The following is a 27,526-nucleotide window of genomic DNA, read 5'->3' as shown; positions in this document are numbered from 1 at the left end:
GGTAAAAGTATTGAAGAGACATACCATGCGCAAATTGGAGACTCGATGACAGCAGATAAAATAACATACTTCCGCCACTGGGAATCGAACCCGGGCCTCCTGGGAGAGAGCTAGGTATCCTAGCCACTAGACCATGCCGGAGATAAGAGAGGGATGGAGCGATCGCTTAGTGATTCGGCCAACAGGGTAAAAGTAATGAAGTTACATAGCGTGCACAATTTGCAGACTTGATGATAGCAGATAAAAGAAAACACTTCCGACACGGGGAATCGTGCCCGGGCCTCCTGGCTGAGAGCCAGGTATGCTAGCCACTAGACCATGCTGGAGAACAGAGGGACGGAGCGATCGCTTAGCGATTCGGCCAACAGGGTAAAAGTATTGAAGTTACATTGCGTGCGAGAATTGGAGACTTGATGACAGCAGATAAAAGAAAATACTTCCGACACCGGGAATCGAACCTGGGCCTCCTGGATAAGAGACAAGTATCCTAGCCACTAGACCATGCCGGAGAACGGGGAGGCACGGAGCGATCGCTTAGCCATTCGGCCAACAGGGTAAAACTATTGAAGAGACATACCGTGCACGAAGTGGAGACTTGATGACAGCAGATAAAAGAAAATACTTCCGACACCGGGAATCGAACCCAGGCCTCCTTGGTGAGAGCCAGGTATCCTAGCCACTAGACCATGCCGCAAAGGGGTGGAGCAACCGCTTAGTCATTCGGCCAACAAGGTAAAAGTATTGAAGTTATATAACATGCGCAAATTGGAGACTTGATGATAGCAGATAAAAGAAAATACTTCCGACGCCGGGAATTGCACTCGGGCCTTCTGGGTGAGAGCCAGGTATCCTAGCCACTAGACCATGCCGGAGAACGTAGAGGGACGGAGCGATCGCTTAGCCATTCGGCCAACAGGGTAAAAGTATTGAAGTTACATAGCGTGCGCAAATCGGAGACTTGATGATAGTAGATAAAAGAAAATACTTCCGACACCGGGAAACGCACCCGGGCCTCCTGGGTGAGAGCCAGGTATCCTAGCCACTAGACCATGCTGGAGAACAGAGAGGGACGGAGCGATCGCTTAGCCATTCGGCCAACAGGGTAAAAGTATTGAAGTTCTATAGCGCGCGCAAATTGGAGACTTGATGACAGCAGATAAAAGAAAATACTTCCGACACCGGGAATCATACCCGGGCCTCCTGGGTGAGAGCCAGGAATCCAAGCCACTAGACCAGGCCGGAGAGGGGTGGAGTGATTGCTTAGTCATTCGGCAAACAATGTAAAAGTATTGAAGTTATATAGCGTGCGCAAATTGTTGACTTGAAGATAGCCGATAAAAAATACTTCCGACACCGGGAATCAAACCCGAGCCCCCTGGGTGAGATCCAGCTATCCTAGCCACTAGACCACGCCGAGAACGGAGAGGGACAGAGCGATCACTTAGGCATTCGGCCAACAGGGTAAAACTATTGAAGTTACATAGCGTGCGCGAATAGGAGACTTGATGATAGCAGATAAAAAATACTTCCGACACCGGGAATCATACCCGGGCCTCTTGGGTGAGAGCCAGGTATCCTAGACACTAGACCATGCCGGAGAACGGGGAGGCACGGAGCGATCGCTTAGCCATTCGGCCAACAGGGTAAAACTATTGAAGAGACATACCGTGCACGAAGTGGAGACTTGATGACAGCAGATAAAAGAAAATACTTCCGACACCGGGAATCGAACCCAGGCCTCCTGGGTGAGAGCCAGGTATCCTAGCCACTAGACCATGCCGCAAAGGGTTGGAGCAACCGCTTAGTCATTCGGCCAACAAGGTAAAAGTATTGAAGTTATATAACATGCGCAAATTGGAGAATTGATGATAGCAGATAAAAGAAAATACTTCCGACGCCGGGAATTGCACTCGGGCCTCCTGGGTGAGAGCCAGGTATCCTAGCCACTAGACCATGCCGGAGAACGTAGAGGGACGGAGCGATCGCTTAGCCATTCGGCCAACAGGGTAAAAGTATTGAAGTTTATAACATGCGCAAATTGGAGACTTCATGATAGCAGATAAAAGAAAATACTTCCGACGCCGGGAATTGCACTCGGGCCTCCAGGGTGAGAGCCAGGTATCCTAGCCACTAGACCATGCCGGAGAACGTAGAGGGACGGAGCGATCGCTTAGCCATTCGGCCAACAGGGTAAAAGTATTGAAGTTACATAGCGTGCGCAAATCGGAGACTTGATGATAGTAGATAAAAGAAAATACTTCCGACACCGGGAAACGCACCCGGGCCTCCTGGGTGAGAGACAAGTATCCTAGCCACTAGACCATGCCGGAGAACAGAGAGGGACGGAGCGATTGCTTAGCGATTCTGCCCACAGGGTAAAAGTATTGAAGTTACATAGCGTGCGCAATTTGGAGACTTGATGATAGCAGATAAAAGAAAATACTTCCGACACCGGGAATCATACCCGGGCCTCCTGGGTGAGAGCCAGGAATCCAAGCCACTAGACCAGGCCGGAGAGGGGTGGAGTGATTGCTTAGTCATTCGGCAAACAATGTAAAAGTATTGAAGTTATATAGCGTGCGCAAATTGTTGACTTGAAGATAGCCGATAAAAAATACTTCCGACACCGGGAATCAAACCCGAGCCCCCTGGGTGAGATCCAGCTATCCTAGCCACTAGACCACGCCGAGAACGGAGAGGGACAGAGCGATCACTTAGGCATTCGGCCAACAGGGTAAAAGTATTGAAGTTACATTGCGTGCGAGAATTGGAGACTTAATGACAGCAGATAAAAGAAAATACTTCCGACACCGGGAATCGAACCTGGGCCTCCTGGATAAGAGACAAGTATCCTAGCCACTAGACCATGCCGGAGAACGGGGAGGCACGGAGCGATCGCTTAGCCATTCGGCCAACAGGGTAAAACTATTGAAGAGACATACCGTGCACGAAGTGGAGACTTGATGACAGCAGATAAAAGAAAATACTTCCGACACCGGGAATCGAACCCAGGCCTCCTGGGCGAGAGCCAGGTATCCTAGCCACTAGACCATGCCGCAAAGGGTTGGAGCAACCGCTTAGTCATTCGGCCAACAAGGTAAAAGTATTGAAGTTATATAACATGCGCAAATTGGAGAATTGATGATAGCAGATAAAAGAAAATACTTCCGACGCCGGGAATTGCACTCGGGCCTCCTGGGTGAGAGCCAGGTATCCTAGCCACTAGACCATGCCGGAGAACGTAGAGGGACGGAGCGATCGCTTAGCCATTCGGCCAACAGGGTAAAAGTATTGAAGTTACATAGCGTGCGCAAATCGGAGACTTGATGATAGTAGTTAAAAGAAAATACTTCCGACACCGGGAAACGCACCCGGGCCTCCTGGGTGAGAGCCAGGTATCCTAGCCACTAGACCATGCTGGAGAACAGAGAGGGACGGAGCGATCGCTTAGCCATTCGGCCAACAGGGTAAAAGTATTGAAGTTCTATAGCGCGCGCAAATTGGAGACTTGATGACAGCAGATAAAAGAAAATACTTCCGACACCGGGAATCGAACCTGGGCCTCCTGGATGAGAGACAAGTATCCTAGCCACTAGACCATGCCGGAGAACAGAGAGGGACGGAGCGATTGCTTAGCGATTCGGCCCACAGGGTAAAAGTATTGAAGTTACATAGCGTGCGCAATTTGGAGACTTGATGATAGCAGATAAAAGAAAATACTTCCGACACCGGGAATCATACCTGGGCCTCCTGGGTGAGAGCCAGGAATCCAAGCCACTAGACCAGGCCGGAGAGGGGTGGACTGATTGCTTAGTCATTCGGCAAACAATGTAAAAGTATTGAAGTTATATAGCGTGCGCAAATTGTTGACTTGAAGATAGCCGATAAAAAATACTTCCTACACCGGGAATCAAACCCGAGCCCCCTGGGTGAGAGCCAGCTATCCTAGCCACTAGACCACGCCGAGAACGGAGAGGGACAGAGCGATCACTTAGGCATTCGGCCAACAGGGTAAAACTATTGAAGTTACATAGCGTGCGCGAATAGGAGACTTGATGATAGCAGATAAAAAATACTTCCGACACCGGGAATCATACCCGGGCCTCTTGGGTGAGAGCCAGGTATCCTAGACACTAGACCATGCCGGAGAACGGGGAGGCACGGAGCGATCGCTTAGCCATTCGGCCAACAGGGTAAAACTATTGAAGAGACATACCGTGCACGAAGTGGAGACTTGATGACAGCAGATAAAAGAAAATACTTCCGACACCGGGAATCGAACCCAGGCCTCCTGGGTGAGAGCCAGGTATCCTAGCCACTAGACCATGCCGCAAAGGGTTGGAGCAACCGCTTAGTCATTCGGCCAACAAGGTAAAAGTATTGAAGTTATATAACATGCGCAAATTGGAGACTTGATGATAGCAGATAAAAAAAATACTTCCGACGCCGGGAATTGCACTCGGGCCTCCTGGGTGAGAGCCAGGTATCCTAGCCACTAGACCATGCCGGAGAACGTAGAGGGACGGAGCGATCGCTTAGCCATTCGGCCAACAGGGTAAAAGTATTGAAGTTACATAGCGTGCGCAAATCGGAGACTTGATGATAGTAGATAAAAGAAAATACTTCCGACACCGGGAAACGCACCCGGGCCTCCTGGGTGAGAGCCAGGTATCCTAGCCACTAGACCATGCTGGAGAACAGAGAGGGACGGAGCGATCGCTTAGCCATTCGGCCAACAGGGTAAAAGTATTGAAGTTCTATAGCGCGCAAATTGGAGACTTGATGACAGCAGATAAAAGAAAATACTTCCGACACCGGGAATCGAACCTGGGCCTCCTGGATGAGAGACAAGTATCCTAGCCACTAGACCATGCCGGAGAACAGAGAGGGACGGAGCGATCGCTTAGCCATTCGGCCAACACGTTAAAAGTATTGAAGGTATATAGCGTGCGCGAATTGGAGACTTGATGAGAGCAGATAAAAGAAAACGCTTCCGACACCGGGAATCATACCCGGGCCTCTTGGGTGAGAGCCAGGTATCCTAGACACTAGACCATGCCGGAGAACGGGGAGGCACGGAGCGATCACTTAGCCATTCGGCCAACAGGGTAAAACTATTGAAGAGACATACCGTGCACGAAGTGGAGACTTGATGACAGCAGATAAAAGAAAATACTTCCGACACCGGGAATCGAACCCAGGCCTCCTGGGTGAGAGCCAAGTATCCTAGCCACTAGACCATGCCGCAAAGGGGTGGAGCAACCGCTTAGTCATTCGGCCAACAAGGTAAAAGTATTGAAGTTATATAACATGCGCAAATTGGAGACTTGATGATAGCAGATAAAAGAAAATACTTCCGACGCCGGGAATTGCACTCGGGCCTCCTGGGTGAGAGCCAGGTATCCTAGCCACTAGACCATGCTGGAGAACAGAGAGGGACGGAGCGATCGCTTAGCCATTCGGCCAACAGGGTAAAAGTATTGAAGTTACATAGCGTGCGCAAATCGGAGACTTGATGATAGTAGATAAAAGAAAATACTTCCGACACCGGGAAACGCACCCGGGCCTCCTGGGTGAGAGCCAGGTATCCTAGCCACTAGACCATGCTGGAGAACAGAGAGGGACGGAGCGATCGCTTAGCCATTCGCCCAACAGGGTAAAAGTATTGAAGTTCTATAGCGCGCACAAATTGGAGACTTGATGACAGCAGATAAAAGAAAATACTTCCGACACCGGGAATCGAACCTGGGCCTCCTGGGTGAGAGCCAGGTGTCCGAGCCACTTGGCCATGCCGGAGAGGGTGGAGCGTTCACTCAGTCATTCGGCCAACAAGGTAAAAGTATTGAAGTTACATTGCGTGCGCAAAGAGGAGACTTAAAGATAGCAGATAAAACAAAAAACGTTCGACACCGGGAATCGTACCCGGGCCTCCTGTGTGAGAGCCAGGTATGCTAGCCACTAGACACTAGACCATGCCGGAGAACGAAGAGGGACGGAGCGATCGCTTAGCCATTCGGCCAACAGGGTAAAAGTATTGAAGAGACATACCATGCGCAAATTGGAGACTCGATGACAGCAGATAAAATAACATACTTCCGCCACTGGGAATCGAACCCGGGCCTCCTGGGAGAGAGCTAGGTATCCTAGCCACTAGACCATGCCGGAGATAAGAGAGGGATGGAGCGATCGCTTAGTGATTCGGCCAACAGGGTAAAAGTAATGAAGTTACATAGCGTGCACAATTTGCAGACTTGATGATAGCAGATAAAAGAAAACACTTCCGACACGGGGAATCGTGCCCGGGCCTCCTGGCTGAGAGCCAGGTATGCTAGCCACTAGACTATGCTGGAGAACAGAGGGACGGAGCGATCGCTTAGCGATTCGGCCAACAGGGTAAAAGTATTGAAGTTACATTGCGTGCGAGAATTGGAGACTTAATGACAGCAGATAAAAGAAAATACTTCCGACACCGGGAATCGAACCTGGGCCTCCTGGATAAGAGACAAGTATCCTAGCCACTAGACCATGCCGGAGAACGGGGAGGCACGGAGCGATCGCTTAGCCATTCGGCCAACAGGGTAAAACTATTGAACAGACATACCGTGCACGAAGTGGAGACTTGATGACAGCAGATAAAAGAAAATACTTCCGACACCGGGAATCGAACCCAGGCCTCCTTGGTGAGAGCCAGGTATCCTAGCCACTAGACCATGCCGCAAAGGGGTGGAGCAACCGCTTAGTCATTCGGCCAACAAGGTAAAAGTATTGAAGTTATATAACATGCGCAAATTGGAGACTTGATGATAGCAGATAAAAGAAAATACTTCCGACGCCGGGAATTGCACTCGGGCCTCCTGGGTGAGAGCCAGGTATCCTAGCCACTAGACCATGCCGGAGAACGTAGAGGGACGGAGCGATCGCTTAGCCATTCGGCCAACAGGGTAAAAGTATTGAAGTTACATAGCGTGCGCAAATCGGAGACTTGATGATAGTAGATAAAAGAAAATACTTCCGACACCGGGAAACGCACCCGGGCCTCCTGGGTGAGAGCCAGGTATCCTAGCCACTAGACCATGCTGGAGAACAGAGAGGGACGGAGCGATCGCTTAGCCATTCGGCCAACAGGGTAAAAGTATTGAAGTTCTATAGCGCGCGCAAATTGGAGACTTGATGACAGCAGATAAAAGAAAATACTTCCGACACCGGGAATCATACCCGGGCCTCCTGGGTGAGAGCCAGGAATCCAAGCCACTAGACCAGGCCGGAGAGGGGTGGAGTGATTGCTTAGTCATTCGGCAAACAATGTAAAAGTATTGAAGTTATATAGCGTGCGCAAATTGTTGACTTGAAGATAGCCGATAAAAAATACTTCCGACACCGGGAATCAAACCCGAGCCCCCTGGGTGAGATCCAGCTATCCTAGCCACTAGACCACGCCGAGAACGGAGAGGGACAGAGCGATCACTTAGGCATTCGGCCAACAGGGTAAAACTATTGAAGTTACATAGCGTGCGCGAATAGGAGACTTGATGATAGCAGATAAAAAATACTTCCGACACCGGGAATCATACCCGGGCCTCTTGGGTGAGAGCCAGGTATCCTAGACACTAGACCATGCCGGAGAACGGGGAGGCACGGAGCGATCGCTTAGCCATTCGGCCAACAGGGTAAAACTATTGAAGAGACATACCGTGCACGAAGTGGAGACTTGATGACAGCAGATAAAAGAAAATACTTCCGACACCGGGAATCGAACCCAGGCCTCCTGGGTGAGAGCCAGGTATCCTAGCCACTAGACCATGCCGCAAAGGGTTGGAGCAACCGCTTAGTCATTCGGCCAACAAGGTAAAAGTATTGAAGTTATATAACATGCGCAAATTGGAGAATTGATGATAGCAGATAAAAGAAAATACTTCCGACGCCGGGAATTGCACTCGGGCCTCCTGGGTGAGAGCCAGGTATCCTAGCCACTAGACCATGCCGGAGAACGTAGAGGGACGGAGCGATCGCTTAGCCATTCGGCCAACAGGGTAAAAGTATTGAAGTTTATAACATGCGCAAATTGGAGACTTCATGATAGCAGATAAAAGAAAATACTTCCGACGCCGGGAATTGCACTCGGGCCTCCAGGGTGAGAGCCAGGTATCCTAGCCACTAGACCATGCCGGAGAACGTAGAGGGACGGAGCGATCGCTTAGCCATTCGGCCAACAGGGTAAAAGTATTGAAGTTACATAGCGTGCGCAAATCGGAGACTTGATGATAGTAGATAAAAGAAAATACTTCCGACACCGGGAAACGCACCCGGGCCTCCTGGGTGAGAGACAAGTATCCTAGCCACTAGACCATGCCGGAGAACAGAGAGGGACGGAGCGATTGCTTAGCGATTCGGCCCACAGGGTAAAAGTATTGAAGTTACATAGCGTGCGCAATTTGGAGACTTGATGATAGCAGATAAAAGAAAATACTTCCGACACCGGGAATCATACCCGGGCCTCCTGGGTGAGAGCCAGGAATCCAAGCCACTAGACCAGGCCGGAGAGGGGTGGAGTGATTGCTTAGTCATTCGGCAAACAATGTAAAAGTATTGAAGTTATATAGCGTGCGCAAATTGTTGACTTGAAGATAGCCGATAAAAAATACTTCCGACACCGGGAATCAAACCCGAGCCCCCTGGGTGAGATCCAGCTATCCTAGCCACTAGACCACGCCGAGAACGGAGAGGGACAGAGCGATCACTTAGGCATTCGGCCAACAGGGTAAAAGTATTGAAGTTACATTGCGTGCGAGAATTGGAGACTTAATGACAGCAGATAAAAGAAAATACTTCCGACACCGGGAATCGAACCTGGGCCTCCTGGATAAGAGACAAGTATCCTAGCCACTAGACCATGCCGGAGAACGGGGAGGCACGGAGCGATCGCTTAGCCATTCGGCCAACAGGGTAAAACTATTGAAGAGACATACCGTGCACGAAGTGGAGACTTGATGACAGCAGATAAAAGAAAATACTTCCGACACCGGGAATCGAACCCAGGCCTCCTGGGCGAGAGCCAGGTATCCTAGCCACTAGACCATGCCGCAAAGGGTTGGAGCAACCGCTTAGTCATTCGGCCAACAAGGTAAAAGTATTGAAGTTATATAACATGCGCAAATTGGAGAATTGATGATAGCAGATAAAAGAAAATACTTCCGACGCCGGGAATTGCACTCGGGCCTCCTGGGTGAGAGCCAGGTATCCTAGCCACTAGACCATGCCGGAGAACGTAGAGGGACGGAGCGATCGCTTAGCCATTCGGCCAACAGGGTAAAAGTATTGAAGTTACATAGCGTGCGCAAATCGGAGACTTGATGATAGTAGATAAAAGAAAATACTTCCGACACCGGGAAACGCACCCGGGCCTCCTGGGTGAGAGCCAGGTATCCTAGCCACTAGACCATGCTGGAGAACAGAGAGGGACGGAGCGATCGCTTAGCCATTCGGCCAACAGGGTAAAAGTATTGAAGTTCTATAGCGCGCGCAAATTGGAGACTTGATGACAGCAGATAAAATAAAATACTTCCGACACCGGGAATCGAACCTGGGCCTCCTGGATGAGAGCCAGGAATCCAAGCCACTAGACCAGGCCGGAGAGGGGTGGAGTGATTGCTTAGTCATTCGGCAAACAATGTAAAAGTATTGAAGTTATATAGCGTGCGCAAATTGTTGACTTGAAGATAGCCGATAAAAAATACTTCCGACACCGGGAATCAAACCCGAGCCCCCTGGGTGAGAGCCAGCTATCCTGGCCACTAGACCACGCCGAGAACGGAGAGGGACAGAGCGATTACTTAGGCATTCGGCCAACAGGGTAAAACTATTGAAGTTACATAGCGTGCGCGAATAGGAGACTTGATGATAGCAGATAAAAAATACTTCCGACACGGGGAATCGCACCCGGGCCTCCTGGGTGAGAGCCAGGTAGCTTAGACACTAGACAATGCTGGAGAACGGAGAGGGACGGAGCGATCGCTTAGTCATTCGGCCAACAAGGTAAAAGTATTGAAGGTATATAGCGTGCACCTATTGCAGACTTGATGATGGCAGATAAAAGAAAACACTTCCGACACCGGGAATCGTACCCGGGCCTCCTGGGTGAGAGCCAGGTGTCCGAGCCACTTGGCCATGCCGGAGAGGGTGGAGCGTTCACTCAGTCATTCGGCCAACAAGGTAAAAGTATTGAAGTTACATTGCGTGCGCAAAGAGGAGACTTAAAGATAGCAGATAAAACAAAAAACGTTCGACACCGGGAATCGTACCCGGGCCTCCTGGGTGAGAGCCAGGTATGCTAGCCACTAGACACTAGACCATGCCGGAGAACGAAGAGGGACGGAGCGATCGCTTAGCCATTCGGCCAACAGGGTAAAAGTATTGAAGAGACATACCATGCGCAAATTGGAGACTCGATGACAGCAGATAAAATAACATACTTCCGCCACTGGGAATCGAACCCGGGCCTCCTGGGAGAGAGCTAGGTATCCTAGCCACTAGACCATGCCGGAGATAAGAGAGGGATGGAGCGATCGCTTAGTGATTCGGCCAACAGGGTAAAAGTAATGAAGTTACATAGCGTGCACAATTTGCAGACTTGATGATAGCAGATAAAAGAAAACACTTCCGACACGGGGAATCGTGCCCGGGCCTCCTGGCTGAGAGCCAGGTATGCTAGCCACTAGACCATGCTGGAGAACAGAGGGACGGAGCGATCGCTTAGCGATTCGGCCAACAGGGTAAAAGTATTGAAGTTACATTGCGTGCGAGAATTGGAGACTTGATGACAGCAGATAAAAGAAAATACTTCCGACACCGGGAATCGAACCTGGGCCTCCTGGATAAGAGACAAGTATCCTAGCCACTAGACCATGCCGGAGAACGGGGAGGCACGGAGCGATCGCTTAGCCATTCGGCCAACAGGGTAAAACTATTGAAGAGACATACCGTGCACGAAGTGGAGACTTGATGACAGCAGATAAAAGAAAATACTTCCGACACCGGGAATCGAACCCAGGCCTCCTTGATGAGAGCCAGGTATCCTAGCCACTAGACCATGCCGCAAAGGGGTGGAGCAACCGCTTAGTCATTCGGCCAACAAGGTAAAAGTATTGAAGTTATATAACATGCGCAAATTGGAGACTTGATGATAGCAGATAAAAGAAAATACTTCCGACGCCGGGAATTGCACTCGGGCCTCCTGGGTGAGAGCCAGGTATCCTAGCCACTAGACCATGCCGGAGAACGTAGAGGGACGGAGCGATCGCTTAGCCATTCGGCCAACAGGGTAAAAGTATTGAAGTTACATAGCGTGCGCAAATCGGAGACTTGATGATAGTAGATAAAAGAAAATACTTCCGACACCGGGAAACGCACCCGGGCCTCCTGGGTGAGAGCCAGGTATCCTAGCCACTAGACCATGCTGGAGAACAGAGAGGGACGGAGCGATCGCTTAGCCATTCGGCCAACAGGGTAAAAGTATTGAAGTTCTATAGCGCGCGCAAATTGGAGACTTGATGACAGCAGATAAAAGAAAATACTTCCGACACCGGGAATCATACCCGGGCCTCCTGGGTGAGAGCCAGGAATCCAAGCCACTAGACCAGGCCGGAGAGGGGTGGAGTGATTGCTTAGTCATTCGGCAAACAATGTAAAAGTATTGAAGTTATATAGCGTGCGCAAATTGTTGACTTGAAGATAGCCGATAAAAAATACTTCCGACACCGGGAATCAAACCCGAGCCCCCTGGGTGAGATCCAGCTATCCTAGCCACTAGACCACGCCGAGAACGGAGAGGGACAGAGCGATCACTTAGGCATTCGGCCAACAGGGTAAAACTATTGAAGTTACATAGCGTGCGCGAATAGGAGACTTGATGATAGCAGATAAAAAATACTTCCGACACCGGGAATCATACCCGGGCCTCTTGGGTGAGAGCCAGGTATCCTAGACACCAGACCATGCCGGAGAACGTAGAGGGACGGAGCGATCGCTTAGCCATTCGGCCAACAGGGTAAAAGTATTGAAGTTACATAGCGTGCGCAAATCGGAGACTTGATGATAGTAGATAAAAGAAAATACTTCCGACACCGGGAAACGCACCCGGGCCTCCTGGGTGAGAGACAAGTATCCTAGCCACTAGACCATGCCGGAGAACAGAGAGGGACGGAGCGATTGCTTAGCGATTCGGCCCACAGGGTAAAAGTATTGAAGTTACATAGCGTGCGCAATTTGGAGACTTGATGATAGCAGATAAAAGAAAATACTTCCGACACCGGGAATCATACCCGGGCCTCCTGGGTGAGAGCCAGGAATCCAAGCCACTAGACCAGGCCGGAGAGGGGTGGAGTGATTGCTTAGTCATTCGGCAAACAATGTAAAAGTATTGAAGTTATATAGCGTGCGCAAATTGTTGACTTGAAGATAGCCGATAAAAAATACTTCCGACACCGGGAATCAAACCCGAGCCCCCTGGGTGAGATCCAGCTATCCTAGCCACTAGACCACGCCGAGAACGGAGAGGGACAGAGCGATCACTTAGGCATTCGGCCAACAGGGTAAAAGTATTGAAGTTACATTGCGTGCGAGAATTGGAGACTTAATGACAGCAGATAAAAGAAAATACTTCCGACACCGGGAATCGAACCTGGGCCTCCTGGATAAGAGACAAGTATCCTAGCCACTAGACCATGCCGGAGAACGGGGAGGCACGGAGCGATCGCTTAGCCATTCGGCCAACAGGGTAAAACTATTGAAGAGACATACCGTGCACGAAGTGGAGACTTGATGACAGCAGATAAAAGAAAATACTTCCGACACCGGGAATCGAACCCAGGCCTCCTGGGCGAGAGCCAGGTATCCTAGCCACTAGACCATGCCGCAAAGGGTTGGAGCAACCGCTTAGTCATTCGGCCAACAAGGTAAAAGTATTGAAGTTATATAACATGCGCAAATTGGAGAATTGATGATAGCAGATAAAAGAAAATACTTCCGACGCCGGGAATTGCACTCGGGCCTCCTGGGTGAGAGCCAGGTATCCTAGCCACTAGACCATGCCGGAGAACGTAGAGGGACGGAGCGATCGCTTAGCCATTCGGCCAACAGGGTAAAAGTATTGAAGTTACATAGCGTGTGCAAATCGGAGACTTGATGATAGTAGATAAAAGAAAATACTTCCGACACCGGGAAACGCACCCGGGCCTCCTGGGTGAGAGCCAGGTATCCTAGCCACTAGACCATGCTGGAGAACAGAGAGGGACGGAGCGATGGCTTAGCCATTCGGCCAACAGGGTAAAAGTATTGAAGTTCTATAGCGCGCGCAAATTGGAGACTTGATGACAGCAGATAAAAGAAAATACTTCCGACACCGGGAATCGAACCTGGGCCTCCTGGATGAGAGACAAGTATCCTAGCCACTAGACCATGCCGGAGAACAGAGAGGGACGGAGCGATCGCTTAGCCATTCGGCCAACACGTTAAAAGTATTGAAGGTATATAGCGTGCGCGAATTGGAGACTTGATGAGAGCAGATAAAAGAAAACGCTTCCGACACCGGGAATCATACCCGGGCCTCTTGGGTGAGAGCCAGGTATCCTAGACACTAGACCATGCCGGAGAACGGGGAGGCACGGAGCGATCACTTAGCCATTCGGCCAACAGGGTAAAACTATTGAAGAGACATACCGTGCACGAAGTGGAGACTTGATGACAGCAGATAAAAGAAAATACTTCCGACACCGGGAATCGAACCCAGGCCTCCTGGGTGAGAGCCAGGTATCCTAGCCACTAGACCATGCCGCAAAGGGGTGGAGCAACCGCTTAGTCATTCGGCCAACAAGGTAAAAGTATTGAAGTTATATAACATGCGCAAATTGGAGACTTGATGATAGCAGATAAAAGAAAATACTTCCGACGCCGGGAATTGCACTCGGGCCTCCTGGGTGAGAGCCAGGTATCCTAGCCACTAGACCATGCCGGAGAACGTAGAGGGACGGAGCGATCGCTTAGCCATTCGGCCAACAGGGTAAAAGTATTGAAGTTACATAGCGTGCGCAAATCGGAGACTTGATGATAGTAGATAAAAGAAAATACTTCCGACACCGGGAAACGCACCCGGGCCTCCTGGGTGAGAGCCAGGTATCCTAGCCACTAGACCATGCTGGAGAACAGAGAGGGACGGAGCGATCGCTTAGCCATTCGGCCAACAGGGTAAAAGTATTGAAGTTCTACAGCGCGCACAAATTGGAGACTTGATGACAGCAGATAAAAGAAAATACTTCCGACACCGGGAATCGAACCTGGGCCTCCTGGATGAGAGACAAGTATCCTAGCCACTAGACCATGCCGGAGAACAGAGAGGGACGGAGCGATCGCTTAGCCATTCGGCCAACACGTTAAAAGTATTGAAGGTATATAGCGTGCGCGAATTGGAGACTTGATGAGAGCAGATAAAAGAAAATACTTCCGACACCGGGAATCGAACCCGGGCCTCCTGGGTGAGAGCCAGGTATCATAGCCACTAGACCATGCAGGAGAGCAGAGAGGGAAGGAGTGATCGCTTAGCGATTCGGCCAACAGGGTAAAATTATTGAAGTTACGTAGCGTGCGCAAATTGGAGACTTGATGATAGCAGATAAAAAAAATACTTCCGACACCGGAAATCGCACCTGGGCCTCCTGGGTGAGAGCCAGGTATCGTAGCCACTAGACCATGCCGAAGAACGGAGAGGGACGGAGCGATCGCTTAGCCATTCGGCCAAACGGTAAAAGTATTGAAGGTATATAGCGTGTGCAATTTGGAGACTTGATGATAGCAGATAAAAGAAAATACTTCCGACACCGGGAATCATACCCGGGCCTCCTGGGTGAGAGCCAGGAATCCAAGCCACTAGACCAGGCCGGAGAGGGGTGGAGTGATTGCTTAGTCATTCGGCAAACAATGTAAAAGTATTGAAGTTATATAGCGTGCGCAAATTGTTGACTTGAAGATAGCCGATAAAAAATACTTCCGACACCGGAAATCAAACCCGAGCCCCCTGGGTGAGAGCCAGCTATCCTGGCCACTAGACCACGCCGAGAACGGAGAGGGACAGAGCGATCACTTAGGCATTCGGCCAACAGGGTAAAACTATTGAAGTTACATAGCGTGCGCGAATAGGAGACTTGATGATAGCAGATAAAAAATACTTCCGACACGGGGAATCGCACCCGGGCCTCCTGGGTGAGAGCCAGGTAGCTTAGACACTAGACAATGCTGGAGAACGGAGAGGGACGGAGCGATCGCTTAGTCATTCGGCCAACAAGGTAAAAGTATTGAAGGTATATAGCGTGCACCTATTGCAGACTTGATGATGGCAGATAAAAGAAAACACTTCCGACACCGGGAATCGTACCCGGGCCTCCTGGGTGAGAGCCAGGTGTCCGAGCCACTTGGCCATGCCGGAGAGGGTGGAGCGTTCACTCAGTCATTCGGCCAACAAGGTAAAAGTATTGAAGTTACATTGCGTGCGCAAAGAGGAGACTTAAAGATAGCAGATAAAACAAAAAACGTTCGACACCGGGAATCGTACCCGGGCCTCCTGGGTGAGAGCCAGGTATGCTAGCCACTAGACACTAGACCATGCCGGAGAACGAAGAGGGACGGAGCGATCGCTTAGCCATTCGGCCAACAGGGTAAAAGTATTGAAGAGACATACCATGCGCAAATTGGAGACTCGATGACAGCAGATAAAATAACATACTTCCGCCACTGGGAATCGAACCCGGGCCTCCTGGGAGAGAGCTAGGTATCCTAGCCACTAGACCATGCCGGAGATTAGAGAGGGATGGAGCGATCGCTTAGTGATTCGGCCAACAGGGTAAAAGTAATGAAGTTACATAGCGTGCACAATTTGCAGACTTGATGATAGCAGATAAAAGAAAACACTTCCGACACGGGGAATCGTGCCCGGGCCTCCTGGCTGAGAGCCAGGTATGCTAGCCACTAGACCATGCTGGAGAACAGAGGGACGGAGCGATCGCTTAGCGATTCGGCCAACAGGGTAAAAGTATTGAAGTTACATTGCGTGCGAGAATTGGAGACTTGATGACAGCAGATAAAAGAAAATACTTCCGACACCGGGAATCGAACCTTGCCTCCTGGATAAGAGACAAGTATCCTAGCCACTAGACCATGCCGGAGAACGGGGAGGCACGGAGCGATCGCTTAGCCATTCGGCCAACAGGGTAAAACTATTGAAGAGACATACCGTGCACTAAGTGGAGACTTGATGACAGCAGATAAAAGAAAATACTTCCGACACCGGGAATCGAACCCAGGCCTCCTTGGTGAGAGCCAGGTATCCTAGCCACTAGACCATGCCGCAAAGGGGTGGAGCAACCGCTTAGTCATTCGGCCAACAAGGTAAAAGTATTGAAGTTATATAACATGCGCAAATTGGAGACTTGATGATAGCAGATAAAAGAAAATACTTCCGACGCCGGGAATTGCACTCGGGCCTCCTGGGTGAGAGCCAGGTATCCTAGCCACTAGACCATGCCGGAGAACGTAGAGGGACGGAGCGATCGCTTAGCCATTCGGCCAACAGGGTAAAAGTATTGAAGTTACATAGCGTGCGCAAATCGGAGACTTGATGATAGTAGATAAAAGAAAATACTTCCGACACCGGGAAACGCACCCGGGCCTCCTGGGTGAGAGCCAGGTATCCTAGCCACTAGACCATGCTGGAGAACAGAGAGGGACGGAGCGATCGCTTAGCCATTCGGCCAACAGGGTAAAAGTATTGAAGTTCTATAGCGCGCACAAATTGGATACTTGATGACAGCAGATAAAAGAAAATACTTCCGACACCGGGAATCGAACCTGGGCCTCCTGGATGAGAGACAAGTATCCTAGCCACTAGACCATGCCGGAGAACAGAGACGGACGGAGCGATCGCTTAGCCATTCGGCCAACACGTTAAAAGTATTGAAGGTATATAGCGTGCGCGAATTGGAGACTTGATGAGAGCAGATAAAAGAAAATACTTCCGACACCGGGAATCGAACCCGGGCCTCCTGGGTGAGAGCCAGGTATCATAGCCACTAGACCATGCAGGAGAGCAGAGAGGGAAGGAGTGATCGCTTAGCGATTCGGCCAACAGGGTAAAATTATTGAAGTTACGTAGCGTGCGCAAATTGGAGACTTGATGATAGCAGATAAAAAAAATACTTCCGACACCGGAAATCGCACCTGGGCCTCCTGGGTGAGAGCCAGGTATCGTAGCCACTAGACCATGCCGAAGAACGGAGAGGGACGGAGCGATCGCTTAGCCATTCGGCCAAACGGTAAAAGTATTGAAGGTATATAGCGTGCGCAATTTGGAGACTTGATGATGGCAGATAAAAGAAAACACTTCCGACACCGGGAATCGTACCCGGGCCTCCTGGGTGAGAGCCAGGTGTCCGAGCCACTTGGCCATGCCGGAGAGGGTGGAGCGTTCACTCAGTCATTCGGCCAACAAGGTAAAAGTATTGAAGTTACATTGCGTGCGCAAAGAGGAGACTTAAAGATAGCAGATAAAACAAAAAACGTTCGACACCGGGAATCGTACCCGGGCCTCCTGGGTGAGAGCCAGGTATGCTAGCCACTAGACACTAGACCATGCCGGAGAACGAAGAGGGACGGAGCGATCGCTTAGCCATTCGGCCAACAGGGTAAAAGTATTGAAGAGACATACCATGCGCAAATTGGAGACTCGATGACAGCAGATAAAATAACATACTTCCGCCACTGGGAATCGAACCCGGGCCTCCTGGGAGAGAGCTAGGTATCCTAGTCACTAGACCATGCCGGAGATAAGAGAGGGATGGAGCGATCGCTTAGTGATTCGGCCAACAGGGTAAAAGTAATGAAGTTACATAGCGTGCACAATTTGCAGACTTGATGATAGCAGATAAAAGAAAACACTTCCGACACGGGGAATCGTGCCCGGGCATCCTGGCTGAGAGCCAGGTATGCTAGCCACTAGACCATGCTGGAGAACAGAGGGACGGAGCGATCGCTTAGCGATTCGGCCAACAGGGTAAAAGTATTGAAGTTACATTGCGTGCGAGAATTGGAGACTTGATGACAGCAGATAAAAGAAAATACTTCCGACACCGGGAATCGAACCTTGCCTCCTGGATAAGAGACAAGTATCCTAGCCACTAGACCATGCCGGAGAACGGGGAGGCACGGAGCGATCGCTTAGCCATTCGGCCAACAGGGTAAAACTATTGAAGAGACATACCGTGCACTAAGTGGAGACTTGATGACAGCAGATAAAAGAAAATACTTCCGACACCGGGAATCGAACCCAGGCCTCCTTGGTGAGAGCCAGGTATCCTAGCCACTAGACCATGCCGCAAAGGGGTGGAGCAACCGCTTAGTCATTCGGCCAACAAGGTAAAAGTATTGAAGTTATATAACATGCGCAAATTGGAGACTTGATGATAGCAGATAAAAGAAAATACTTTCGACGCCGGGAATTGCACTCGGGCCTCCTGGGTGAGAGCCAGGTATCCTAGCCACTAGACCATGCCGGAGAACGTAGAGGGACGGAGCGATCGCTTAGCCATTCGGCCAACAGGGTAAAAGTATTGAAGTTACATAGCGTGCGCAAATCGGAGACTTGATGATAGTAGATAAAAGAAAATACTTCCGACACCGGGAAACGCACCCGGGCCTCCTGGGTGAGAGCCAGGTATCCTAGCCACTAGACCATGCTGGAGAACAGAGAGGGACGGAGCGATCGCTTAGCCATTCGGCCAACAGGGTAAAAGTATTGAAGTTCTATAGCGCGCACAAATTGGAGACTTGATGACAGCAGATAAAAGAAAATACTTCCGACACCGGGAATCGAACCTGGGCCTCCTGGATGAGAGACAAGTATCCTAGCCACTAGACCATGCCGGAGAACAGAGACGGACGGAGCGATCGCTTAGCCATTCGGCCAACACGTTAAAAGTATTGAAGGTATATAGCGTGCGCGAATTGGAGACTTGATGAGAGCAGATAAAAGAAAATACTTCCGACACCGGGAATCGAACCCGGGCCTCCTGGGTGAGAGCCAGGTATCATAGCCACTAGACCATGCAGGAGAGCAGAGAGGGAAGGAGTGATCGCTTAGCGATTCGGCCAACAGGGTAAAATTATTGAAGTTACGTAGCGTGCGCAAATTGGAGACTTGATGATAGCAGATAAAAAAAATACTTCCGACACCGGAAATCGCACCTGGGCCTCCTGGGTGAGAGCCAGGTATCGTAGCCACTAGACCATGCCGAAGAACGGAGAGGGACGGAGCGATCGCTTAGCCATTCGGCCAAACGGTAAAAGTATTGAAGGTATATAGCGTGCGCAATTTGGAGACTTGATGATAGCAGATAAAAGAAAATACTTCCGACACCGGGAATCATACCCGGGCCTCCTGGGTGAGAGCCAGGAATCCAAGCCACTAGACCAGGCCGGAGAGGGGTGGAGTGATTGCTTAGTCATTCGGCAAACAATGTAAAAGTATTGAAGTTATATAGCGTGCACAAATTGTTGACTTGAATATAGCCGATAAAAAATACTTCCGACACCGGGAATCAAACCCGAGCCCCCTGGGTGAGAGCCAGCTATCCTGGCCACTAGACCACGCCGAGAACGGAGAGGGACAGAGCGATCACTTAGGCATTCGGCCAACAGGGTAAAACTATTGAAGTTACATAGCGTGCGCGAATAGGAGACTTGATGATAGCAGATAAAAAATACTTCCGACACGGGGAATCGCACCCGGGCCTCCTGGGTGAGAGCCAGGTAGCTTAGACACTAGACAATGCTGGAGAACGGAGAGGGACGGAGCGATCGCTTAGTCATTCGGCCAACAAGGTAAAAGTATTGAAGGTATATAGCGTGCACCTATTGCAGACTTGATGATGGCAGATAAAAGAAAACACTTCCGACACCGGGAATCGTACCCGGGCCTCCTGGGTGAGAGCCAGGTGTCCGAGCCACTTGGCCATGCCGGAGAGGGTGGAGCGTTCACTCAGTCATTCGGCCAACAAGGTAAAAGTATTGAAGTTACATTGCGTGCGCAAAGAGGAGACTTAAAGATAGCAGATAAAACAAAAAACGTTCGACACCGGGAATCGTACCCGGGCCTCCTGGGTGAGAGCCAGGTATGCTAGCCACTAGACACTAGACCATGCCGGAGAACGAAGAGGGACGGAGCGATCGCTTAGCCATTCGGCCAACAGGGTAAAAGTATTGAAGAGACATACCATGCGCAAATTGGAGACTCGATGACAGCAGATAAAATAACATACTTCCGCCACTGGGAATCGAACCCGGGCCTCCTGGGAGAGAGCTAGGTATCCTAGCCACTAGACCATGCCGGAGATAAGAGAGGGATGGAGCGATCGCTTAGTGATTCGGCCAACAGGGTAAAAGTAATGAAGTTACATAGCGTGCACAATTTGCAGACTTGATGATAGCAGATAAAAGAAAACACTTCCGACACGGGGAATCGTGCCCGGGCCTCCTGGCTGAGAGCCAGGTATGCTAGCCACTAGACCATGCTGGAGAACAGAGGGACGGAGCGATCGCTTAGCGATTCGGCCAACAGGGTAAAAGTATTGAAGTTACATTGCGTGCGAGAATTGGAGACTTGATGACAGCAGATAAAAGAAAATACTTCCGACACCGGGAATCGAACCTGGGCCTCCTGGATAAGAGACAAGTATCCAAGCCACTAGACCATGCCGGAGAACGGGGAGGCACGGAGCGATCGCTTAGCCATTCGGCCAACAGGGTAAAACTATTGAAGAGACATACCGTGCACGAAGTGGAGACTTGATGACAGCAGATAAAAGAAAATACTTCCGACACCGGGAATCGAACCCAGGCCTCCTTGGTGAGAGCCAGGTATCCTAGCCACTAGACCATGCCGCAAAGGGGTGGAGCAACCGCTTAGTCATTCGGCCAACAAGGTAAAAGTATTGAAGTTATATAACATGCGCAAATTGGAGACTTGATGATAGCAGATAAAAGAAAATACTTCCGACGCCGGGAATTGCACTCGGGCCTCCTGGGTGAGAGCCAGGTATCCTAGCCACTAGACCATGCCGGAGAACGTAGAGGGACGGAGCGATCGCTTAGCCATTCGGCCAACAGGGTAAAAGTATTGAAGTTACATTGCGTGCGCAAATCGGAGACTTGATGATAGTAGATAAAAGAAAATACTTCCGACACCGGGAAACGCACCCGGGCCTCCTGGGTGAAAGCCAGGTATCCTAGCCACTAGACCATGCTGGAGAACAGAGAGGGACGGAGCGATCGCTTAGCCATTCGGCCAACAGGGTAAAAGTATTGAAGTTCTATAGCGCGCGCAAATTGGAGACTTGATGACAGCAGATAAAAGAAAATACTTCCGACACCGGGAATCGAACCTGGGCCTCCTGGATGAGAGACAAGTATCCTAGCCACTAGACCATGCCAGAGAACAGAGAGGGACGGAGCGATTGCTTAGCGATTCGGCCCACAGGGTAAAAGTATTGAAGTTACATAGCGTGCGCAATTTGGAGACTTGATGATAGCAGATAAAAGAAAATACTTCCGACACCGGGAATCATACCCGGGCCTCCTGGGTGAGAGCCAGGAATCCAAGCCACTAGACCAGGCCGGAGAGGGGTGGAGTGATTGCTTAGTCATTCGGCAAACAATGTAAAAGTATTGAAGTTATATAGCGTGCGCAAATTGTTGACTTGAAGATAGCCGATAAAAAATACTTCCGACACCGGGAATCAAACCCGAGCCCCCTGGGTGAGATCCAGCTATCCTAGCCACTAGACCACGCAGAGAACGGAGAGGGACAGAGCGATCACTTAGGCATTCGGCCAACAGGGTAAAACTATTGAAGTTACATAGCGTGCGCGAATAGGAGACTTGATGATAGCAGATAAAAAATACTTCCGACACCGGGAATCATACCCGGGCCTCTTGGGTGAGAGCCAGGTATCCTAGACACTAGACCATGCCGGAGAACGGGGAGGCACGGAGCGATCGCTTAGCCATTCGGCCAACAGGGTAAAACTATTGAAGAGACATACCGTGCACGAAGTGGAGACTTGATGACAGCAGATAAAAGAAAATACTTCCGACACCGGGAATCGAACCCAGGCCTCCTGGGTGAGAGCCAGGTATCCTAGCCACTAGACCATGCCGCAAAGGGTTGGAGCAACCGCTTAGTCATTCGGCCAACAAGGTAAAAGTATTGAAGTTATATAACATGCGCAAATTGGAGAATTGATGATAGCAGATAAAAGAAAATACTTCCGACGCCGGGAATTGCACTCGGGCCTCCTGGGTGAGAGCCAGGTATCCTAGCCACTAGACCATGCCGGAGAACGTAGAGGGACGGAGCGATCGCTTAGCCATTCGGCCAACAGGGTAAAAGTATTGAAGTTACATAGCGTGCGCAAATCGGAGACTTGATGATAGTACATAAAAGAAAATACTTCCGACACCGGGAAACGCACCCGGGCCTCCTGGGTGAGAGCCAGGTATCCTAGCCACTAGACCATGCCGGAGAACAGAGTGGGACGGAGCGATCGCTTAGCCATTCGGCCAACACGTTAAAAGTATTGAAGGTATATAGCGTGCGCGAATTGGAGACTTGATGAGAGCAGATAAAAGAAAACGCTTCCGACACCGGGAATTGCACTCGGGCCTCCTGGGTGAGAGCCAGGTATCCTAGCCACTAGACCATGCCGGAGAACGTAGAGGGACGGAGCGATCGCTTAGCCATTCGGCCAACACGGTAAAAGTATTGAAGTTACATAGCGTGCGCAAATTGGAGACTTGATGATAGCAGATAAAATAAAATACTTCCGACACCGGGAATCGCACCCGGGCCTCCTGTGTGAGAGCCAGGCATCTTAGCTACTAGACCATGCAGGAGAACAAACAGCGAAATAGCGATCGCTTAGCCATTTGGCCGACAGGGTAAAACTATTGAAGTTACGTAGCGTGCGCAATTTAGAGACATGTTGACAGAAGATAAAAGAAAGTACTTCCGACACCGGGAATCGAACCCGGGCCTCCTAGGTGAGAGCCAGGTATCCTAGCCACTAGACCATGCCGAAGGACAGAGAGGGACGGAGCGATTGCTTAGCGATTCGGCCCACAGGGTAAAAGTATTGAAGTTACATAGCGTGCGCAATTTGGAGACTTGATGATAGCAGATAAAAGAAAATACTTCCGACACCGGGAATCATACCCGGGCCTCCTGGGTGAGAGCCAGGAATCCAAGCCACTAGACCAGGCCGGAGAGGGGTGGAGTGATTGCTTAGTCATTCGGCAAACAATGTAAAAGTATTGAAGTTATATAGCGTGCGCAAATTGTTGACTTGAAGATAGCCGATAAAAATACTTCCGACACCGGGAATCAAACCCGAGCCCCCTGGGTGAGAGCCAGCTATCCTGGCCACTAGACCACGCCGAGAACGGAGAGGGACAGAGCGATCACTTAGGCATTCGGCCAACAGGGTAAAACTATTGAAGTTACATAGCGTGCGCGAATAGGAGACTTGATGATAGCAGATAAAAAATACTTCCGACACGGGGAATCGCACCCGGGCCTCCTGGGTGAGAGCCAGGTAGCTTAGACACTAGACAATGCTGGAGAACGGAGAGGGACGGAGCGATCGCTTAGTCATTCGGCCAACAAGGTAAAAGTATTGAAGGTATATAGCGTGCACCTATTGCAGACTTGATGATGGCAGATAAAAGAAAACACTTCCGACACCGGGAATCGTACCCGGGCCTCCTGGGTGAGAGCCAGGTGTCCGAGCCACTTGGCCATGCCGGAGAGGGTGGAGCGTTCACTCAGTCATTCGGCCAACAAGGTAAAAGTATTGAAGTTACATTGCGTGCGCAAAGAGGAGACTTAAAGATAGCAGATAAAACAAAAAACGTTCGACACCGGGAATCGTACCCGGGCCTCCTGGGTGAGAGCCAGGTATGCTAGCCACTAGACACTAGACCATGCCGGAGAACGAAGAGGGACGGAGCGATCGCTTAGCCATTCGGCCAACAGGGTAAAAGTATTGAAGAGACATACCATGCGCAAATTGGAGACTCGATGACAGCAGATAAAATAACATACTTCCGCCACTGGGAATCGAACCCGGGCCTCCTGGGAGAGAGCTAGGTATCCTAGCCACTAGACCAGGCCGGAGATAAGAGAGGGATGGAGCGATCGCTTAGTGATTCGGCCAACAGGGTAAAAGTAATGAAGTTACATAGCGTGCACAATTTGCAGACTTGATGATAGCAGATAAAAGAAAACACTTCCGACACGGGGAATCGTGCCCGGGCCTCCTGGCTGAGAGCCAGGTATGCTAGCCACTAGACTATGCTGGAGAACAGAGGGACGGAGCGATCGCTTAGCGATTCGGCCAACAGGGTAAAAGTATTGAAGTTACATTGCGTGCGAGAATTGGAGACTTGATGACAGCAGATAAAAGAAAATACTTCCGACACCGGGAATCGAACCTGGGCCTCCTGGATAAGAGACAAGTATCCTAGCCACTAGACCATGCCGGAGAACGAGGAGGCACGGAGCGATCGCTTAGCCATTCGGCCAACAGGGTAAAACTATTGAAGAGACATACCGTGCACGAAGTGGAGACTTGATGACAGCAGATAAAAGAAAATACTTCCGACACCGGGAATCGAACCCAGGCCTCCTTGGTGAGAGCCAGGTATCCTAGCCACTAGACCATGCCGCAAAGGGGTGGAGCAACCGCTTAGTCATTCGGCCAACAAGGTAAAAGTATTGAAGTTATATAACATGCGCAAATTGGAGACTTGATGATAGCAGATAAAAGAAAATACTTCCGACGCCGGGAATTGCACTCGGGCCTCCTGGGTGAGAGCCAGGTATCCTAGCCACTAGACCATGCCGGAGAACGTAGAGGGACGGAGCGATCGCTTAGCCATTCGGCCAACAGGGTAAAAGTATTGAAGTTACATTGCGTGCGCAAATCGGAGACTTGATGATAGTAGATAAAAGAAAATACTTCCGACACCGGGAAACGCACCCGGGCCTCCTGGGTGAAAGCCAGGTATCCTAGCCACTAGACCATGCTGGAGAACAGAGAGGGACGGAGCGATCGCTTAGCCATTCGGCCAACAGGGTAAAAGTATTGAAGTTCTATAGCGCGCGCAAATTGGAGACTTGATGACAGCAGATAAAAGAAAATACTTCCGACACCGGGAATCGAACCTGGGCCTCCTGGATGAGAGACAAGTATCCTAGCCACTAGACCATGCCGGAGAACAGAGAGGGACGGAGCGATTGCTTAGCGATTCGGCCCACAGGGTAAAAGTATTGAAGTTACATAGCGTGCGCAATTTGGAGACTTGATGATAGCAGATAAAAGAAAATACTTCCGACACCGGGAATCATACCCGGGCCTCCTGGGTGAGAGCCAGGAATCCAAGCCACTAGACCAGGCCGGAGAGGGGTGGAGTGATTGCTTAGTCATTCGGCAAACAATGTAAAAGTATTGAAGTTATATAGCGTGCGCAAATTGTTGACTTGAAGATAGCCGATAAAAAATACTTCCGACACCGGGAATCAAACCCGAGCCCCCTGGGTGAGATCCAGCTATCCTAGCCACTAGACCACGCAGAGAACGGAGAGGGACAGAGCGATCACTTAGGCATTCGGCCAACAGGGTAAAACTATTGAAGTTACATAGCGTGCGCGAATAGGAGACTTGATGATAGCAGATAAAAAATACTTCCGACACCGGGAATCATACCCGGGCCTCTTGGGTGAGAGCCAGGTATCCTAGACACTAGACCATGCCGGAGAACGGGGAGGCACGGAGCGATCGCTTAGCCATTCGGCCAACAGGGTAAAACTATTGAAGAGACATACCGTGCACGAAGTGGAGACTTGATGACAGCAGATAAAAGAAAATACTTCCGACACCGGGAATCGAACCCAGGCCTCCTGGGTGAGAGCCAGGTATCATAGCCACTAGACCATGCCGCAAAGGGTTGGAGCAACCGCTTAGTCATTCGGCCAACAAGGTAAAAGTATTGAAGTTATATAACATGCGCAAATTGGAGAATTGATGATAGCAGATAAAAGAAAATACTTCCGACGCCGGGAATTGCACTCGGGCCTCCTGGGTGAGAGCCAGGTATCCTAGCCACTAGACCATGCCGGAGAACGTAGAGGGACGGAGCGATCGCTTAGCCATTCGGCCAACAGGGTAAAAGTATTGAAGTTACATAGCGTGCGCAAATCGGAGACTTGATGATAGTAGATAAAAGAAAATACTTCCGACACCGGGAAACGCACCCGGGCCTCCTGGGTGAGAGCCAGGTATCCTAGCCACTAGACCATGCCGGAGAACAGAGTGGGACGGAGCGATCGCTTAGCCATTCGGCCAACACGTTAAAAGTATTGAAGGTATATAGCGTGCGCGAATTGGAGACTTGATGAGAGCAGATAAAAGAAAACGCTTCCGACACCGGGAATTGCACTCGGGCCTCCTGGGTGAGAGCCAGGTATCCTAGCCACTAGACCATGCCGGAGAACGTAGAGGGACGGAGCGATCGCTTAGCCATTCGGCCAACAGGGTAAAAGTATTGAAGTTACATAGCGTGCGCAAATTGGAGACTTGATGATAGCAGATAAAATAAAATACTTCCGACACCGGGAATCGCACCCGGGCCTCCTGTGTGAGAGCCAGGCATCTTAGCTACTAGACCATGCAGGAGAACAAACAGCGAAATAGCGATCGCTTAGCCATTTGGCCGACAGGGTAAAACTATTGAAGTTACATAGCGTGCGCAATTTAGAGACATGTTGACAGAAGATAAAAGAAAGTACTTCCGACACCGGGAATCGAACCCGGGCCTCCTAGGTGAGAGCCAGGTATCCTAGCCACTAGACCATGCCGAAGGACAGAGAGGGACGGAGCGATTGCTTAGCGATTCGGCCCACAGGGTAAAAGTATTGAAGTTACATAGCGTGCGCAATTTGGAGACTTGATGATAGCAGATAAAAGAAAATACTTCCGACACCGGGAATCATACCCGGGCCTCCTGGGTGAGAGCCAGGAATCCAAGCCACTAGACCAGGCCGGAGAGGGGTGGAGTGATTGCTTAGTCATTCGGCAAACAATGTAAAAGTATTGAAGTTATATAGCGTGCGCAAATTGTTGACTTGAAGATAGCCGATAAAAATACTTCCGACACCGGGAATCAAACCCGAGCCCCCTGGGTGAGAGCCAGCTATCCTGGCCACTAGACCACGCCGAGAACGGAGAGGGACAGAGCGATCACTTAGGCATTCGGCCAACAGGGTAAAACTATTGAAGTTACATAGCGTGCGCGAATAGGAGACTTGATGATAGCAGATAAAAAATACTTCCGACACGGGGAATCGCACCCGGGCCTCCTGGGTGAGAGCCAGGTA

General features: G+C 50.3%; 40 non-coding genes across 40 annotated transcripts; all 40 read right to left on the bottom strand.

Annotated features, from left to right (window-relative positions):
* Positions 1–622: 622 nt before the first annotated feature.
* Positions 623–694, bottom strand: TRNAE-CUC (transfer RNA glutamic acid (anticodon CUC)). The gene has a single exon. It is a non-coding gene; the product is annotated as a tRNA-Glu (tRNA).
* A 291-nt stretch (positions 695–985) lies between these two features.
* On the bottom strand, positions 986–1,057 carry TRNAE-CUC (transfer RNA glutamic acid (anticodon CUC)). The gene has a single exon. It is a non-coding gene; the product is annotated as a tRNA-Glu (tRNA).
* Positions 1,058–1,711: 654 nt separating this feature from the next.
* On the bottom strand, positions 1,712–1,783 carry TRNAE-CUC (transfer RNA glutamic acid (anticodon CUC)). The gene has a single exon. It is a non-coding gene; the product is annotated as a tRNA-Glu (tRNA).
* A 1,204-nt stretch (positions 1,784–2,987) lies between these two features.
* On the bottom strand, positions 2,988–3,059 carry TRNAE-CUC (transfer RNA glutamic acid (anticodon CUC)). The gene has a single exon. It is a non-coding gene; the product is annotated as a tRNA-Glu (tRNA).
* A 291-nt stretch (positions 3,060–3,350) lies between these two features.
* TRNAE-CUC (transfer RNA glutamic acid (anticodon CUC)) lies at positions 3,351–3,422 on the bottom strand. Its single transcript has one exon. It is a non-coding gene; the product is annotated as a tRNA-Glu (tRNA).
* Positions 3,423–4,261: 839 nt separating this feature from the next.
* TRNAE-CUC (transfer RNA glutamic acid (anticodon CUC)) lies at positions 4,262–4,333 on the bottom strand. Its single transcript has one exon. It is a non-coding gene; the product is annotated as a tRNA-Glu (tRNA).
* A 290-nt stretch (positions 4,334–4,623) lies between these two features.
* Positions 4,624–4,695, bottom strand: TRNAE-CUC (transfer RNA glutamic acid (anticodon CUC)). Its single transcript has one exon. It is a non-coding gene; the product is annotated as a tRNA-Glu (tRNA).
* Positions 4,696–5,176: 481 nt separating this feature from the next.
* TRNAE-CUC (transfer RNA glutamic acid (anticodon CUC)) lies at positions 5,177–5,248 on the bottom strand. Its single transcript has one exon. It is a non-coding gene; the product is annotated as a tRNA-Glu (tRNA).
* A 291-nt stretch (positions 5,249–5,539) lies between these two features.
* On the bottom strand, positions 5,540–5,611 carry TRNAE-CUC (transfer RNA glutamic acid (anticodon CUC)). Its single transcript has one exon. It is a non-coding gene; the product is annotated as a tRNA-Glu (tRNA).
* A 1,035-nt stretch (positions 5,612–6,646) lies between these two features.
* Positions 6,647–6,718, bottom strand: TRNAE-CUC (transfer RNA glutamic acid (anticodon CUC)). The gene has a single exon. It is a non-coding gene; the product is annotated as a tRNA-Glu (tRNA).
* Positions 6,719–7,009: 291 nt separating this feature from the next.
* On the bottom strand, positions 7,010–7,081 carry TRNAE-CUC (transfer RNA glutamic acid (anticodon CUC)). The gene has a single exon. It is a non-coding gene; the product is annotated as a tRNA-Glu (tRNA).
* Positions 7,082–7,735: 654 nt separating this feature from the next.
* TRNAE-CUC (transfer RNA glutamic acid (anticodon CUC)) lies at positions 7,736–7,807 on the bottom strand. The gene has a single exon. It is a non-coding gene; the product is annotated as a tRNA-Glu (tRNA).
* Positions 7,808–9,011: 1,204 nt separating this feature from the next.
* Positions 9,012–9,083, bottom strand: TRNAE-CUC (transfer RNA glutamic acid (anticodon CUC)). Its single transcript has one exon. It is a non-coding gene; the product is annotated as a tRNA-Glu (tRNA).
* A 291-nt stretch (positions 9,084–9,374) lies between these two features.
* Positions 9,375–9,446, bottom strand: TRNAE-CUC (transfer RNA glutamic acid (anticodon CUC)). The gene has a single exon. It is a non-coding gene; the product is annotated as a tRNA-Glu (tRNA).
* A 113-nt stretch (positions 9,447–9,559) lies between these two features.
* On the bottom strand, positions 9,560–9,631 carry TRNAE-CUC (transfer RNA glutamic acid (anticodon CUC)). The gene has a single exon. It is a non-coding gene; the product is annotated as a tRNA-Glu (tRNA).
* Positions 9,632–11,022: 1,391 nt separating this feature from the next.
* On the bottom strand, positions 11,023–11,094 carry TRNAE-CUC (transfer RNA glutamic acid (anticodon CUC)). Its single transcript has one exon. It is a non-coding gene; the product is annotated as a tRNA-Glu (tRNA).
* A 291-nt stretch (positions 11,095–11,385) lies between these two features.
* Positions 11,386–11,457, bottom strand: TRNAE-CUC (transfer RNA glutamic acid (anticodon CUC)). Its single transcript has one exon. It is a non-coding gene; the product is annotated as a tRNA-Glu (tRNA).
* Positions 11,458–12,840: 1,383 nt separating this feature from the next.
* TRNAE-CUC (transfer RNA glutamic acid (anticodon CUC)) lies at positions 12,841–12,912 on the bottom strand. The gene has a single exon. It is a non-coding gene; the product is annotated as a tRNA-Glu (tRNA).
* A 291-nt stretch (positions 12,913–13,203) lies between these two features.
* On the bottom strand, positions 13,204–13,275 carry TRNAE-CUC (transfer RNA glutamic acid (anticodon CUC)). The gene has a single exon. It is a non-coding gene; the product is annotated as a tRNA-Glu (tRNA).
* A 483-nt stretch (positions 13,276–13,758) lies between these two features.
* On the bottom strand, positions 13,759–13,830 carry TRNAE-CUC (transfer RNA glutamic acid (anticodon CUC)). Its single transcript has one exon. It is a non-coding gene; the product is annotated as a tRNA-Glu (tRNA).
* Positions 13,831–14,121: 291 nt separating this feature from the next.
* TRNAE-CUC (transfer RNA glutamic acid (anticodon CUC)) lies at positions 14,122–14,193 on the bottom strand. Its single transcript has one exon. It is a non-coding gene; the product is annotated as a tRNA-Glu (tRNA).
* Positions 14,194–14,491: 298 nt separating this feature from the next.
* Positions 14,492–14,563, bottom strand: TRNAE-CUC (transfer RNA glutamic acid (anticodon CUC)). Its single transcript has one exon. It is a non-coding gene; the product is annotated as a tRNA-Glu (tRNA).
* A 1,758-nt stretch (positions 14,564–16,321) lies between these two features.
* Positions 16,322–16,393, bottom strand: TRNAE-CUC (transfer RNA glutamic acid (anticodon CUC)). Its single transcript has one exon. It is a non-coding gene; the product is annotated as a tRNA-Glu (tRNA).
* A 291-nt stretch (positions 16,394–16,684) lies between these two features.
* TRNAE-CUC (transfer RNA glutamic acid (anticodon CUC)) lies at positions 16,685–16,756 on the bottom strand. Its single transcript has one exon. It is a non-coding gene; the product is annotated as a tRNA-Glu (tRNA).
* A 298-nt stretch (positions 16,757–17,054) lies between these two features.
* Positions 17,055–17,126, bottom strand: TRNAE-CUC (transfer RNA glutamic acid (anticodon CUC)). The gene has a single exon. It is a non-coding gene; the product is annotated as a tRNA-Glu (tRNA).
* A 1,217-nt stretch (positions 17,127–18,343) lies between these two features.
* On the bottom strand, positions 18,344–18,415 carry TRNAE-CUC (transfer RNA glutamic acid (anticodon CUC)). Its single transcript has one exon. It is a non-coding gene; the product is annotated as a tRNA-Glu (tRNA).
* Positions 18,416–18,706: 291 nt separating this feature from the next.
* TRNAE-CUC (transfer RNA glutamic acid (anticodon CUC)) lies at positions 18,707–18,778 on the bottom strand. The gene has a single exon. It is a non-coding gene; the product is annotated as a tRNA-Glu (tRNA).
* Positions 18,779–19,076: 298 nt separating this feature from the next.
* TRNAE-CUC (transfer RNA glutamic acid (anticodon CUC)) lies at positions 19,077–19,148 on the bottom strand. The gene has a single exon. It is a non-coding gene; the product is annotated as a tRNA-Glu (tRNA).
* A 1,759-nt stretch (positions 19,149–20,907) lies between these two features.
* TRNAE-CUC (transfer RNA glutamic acid (anticodon CUC)) lies at positions 20,908–20,979 on the bottom strand. Its single transcript has one exon. It is a non-coding gene; the product is annotated as a tRNA-Glu (tRNA).
* A 291-nt stretch (positions 20,980–21,270) lies between these two features.
* Positions 21,271–21,342, bottom strand: TRNAE-UUC (transfer RNA glutamic acid (anticodon UUC)). Its single transcript has one exon. It is a non-coding gene; the product is annotated as a tRNA-Glu (tRNA).
* Positions 21,343–22,181: 839 nt separating this feature from the next.
* Positions 22,182–22,253, bottom strand: TRNAE-CUC (transfer RNA glutamic acid (anticodon CUC)). Its single transcript has one exon. It is a non-coding gene; the product is annotated as a tRNA-Glu (tRNA).
* Positions 22,254–22,544: 291 nt separating this feature from the next.
* Positions 22,545–22,616, bottom strand: TRNAE-CUC (transfer RNA glutamic acid (anticodon CUC)). The gene has a single exon. It is a non-coding gene; the product is annotated as a tRNA-Glu (tRNA).
* A 113-nt stretch (positions 22,617–22,729) lies between these two features.
* Positions 22,730–22,801, bottom strand: TRNAE-CUC (transfer RNA glutamic acid (anticodon CUC)). The gene has a single exon. It is a non-coding gene; the product is annotated as a tRNA-Glu (tRNA).
* A 298-nt stretch (positions 22,802–23,099) lies between these two features.
* TRNAE-CUC (transfer RNA glutamic acid (anticodon CUC)) lies at positions 23,100–23,171 on the bottom strand. Its single transcript has one exon. It is a non-coding gene; the product is annotated as a tRNA-Glu (tRNA).
* Positions 23,172–24,746: 1,575 nt separating this feature from the next.
* On the bottom strand, positions 24,747–24,818 carry TRNAE-CUC (transfer RNA glutamic acid (anticodon CUC)). Its single transcript has one exon. It is a non-coding gene; the product is annotated as a tRNA-Glu (tRNA).
* Positions 24,819–25,109: 291 nt separating this feature from the next.
* On the bottom strand, positions 25,110–25,181 carry TRNAE-UUC (transfer RNA glutamic acid (anticodon UUC)). Its single transcript has one exon. It is a non-coding gene; the product is annotated as a tRNA-Glu (tRNA).
* Positions 25,182–26,020: 839 nt separating this feature from the next.
* On the bottom strand, positions 26,021–26,092 carry TRNAE-CUC (transfer RNA glutamic acid (anticodon CUC)). The gene has a single exon. It is a non-coding gene; the product is annotated as a tRNA-Glu (tRNA).
* A 291-nt stretch (positions 26,093–26,383) lies between these two features.
* Positions 26,384–26,455, bottom strand: TRNAE-CUC (transfer RNA glutamic acid (anticodon CUC)). The gene has a single exon. It is a non-coding gene; the product is annotated as a tRNA-Glu (tRNA).
* A 113-nt stretch (positions 26,456–26,568) lies between these two features.
* On the bottom strand, positions 26,569–26,640 carry TRNAE-CUC (transfer RNA glutamic acid (anticodon CUC)). Its single transcript has one exon. It is a non-coding gene; the product is annotated as a tRNA-Glu (tRNA).
* Positions 26,641–26,938: 298 nt separating this feature from the next.
* On the bottom strand, positions 26,939–27,010 carry TRNAE-CUC (transfer RNA glutamic acid (anticodon CUC)). Its single transcript has one exon. It is a non-coding gene; the product is annotated as a tRNA-Glu (tRNA).
* Between the last annotated feature and the right edge of the window lie 516 nt (positions 27,011–27,526).

Source organism: Rhipicephalus microplus, unplaced genomic scaffold (genome assembly GCF_043290135.1).
Source record: "Rhipicephalus microplus isolate Deutch F79 unplaced genomic scaffold, USDA_Rmic scaffold_21, whole genome shotgun sequence".
Lineage (NCBI taxonomy): Eukaryota > Metazoa > Arthropoda > Arachnida > Ixodida > Ixodidae > Rhipicephalus > Rhipicephalus microplus.
This window is presented reverse-complemented; position numbering and strand designations above follow the sequence as displayed.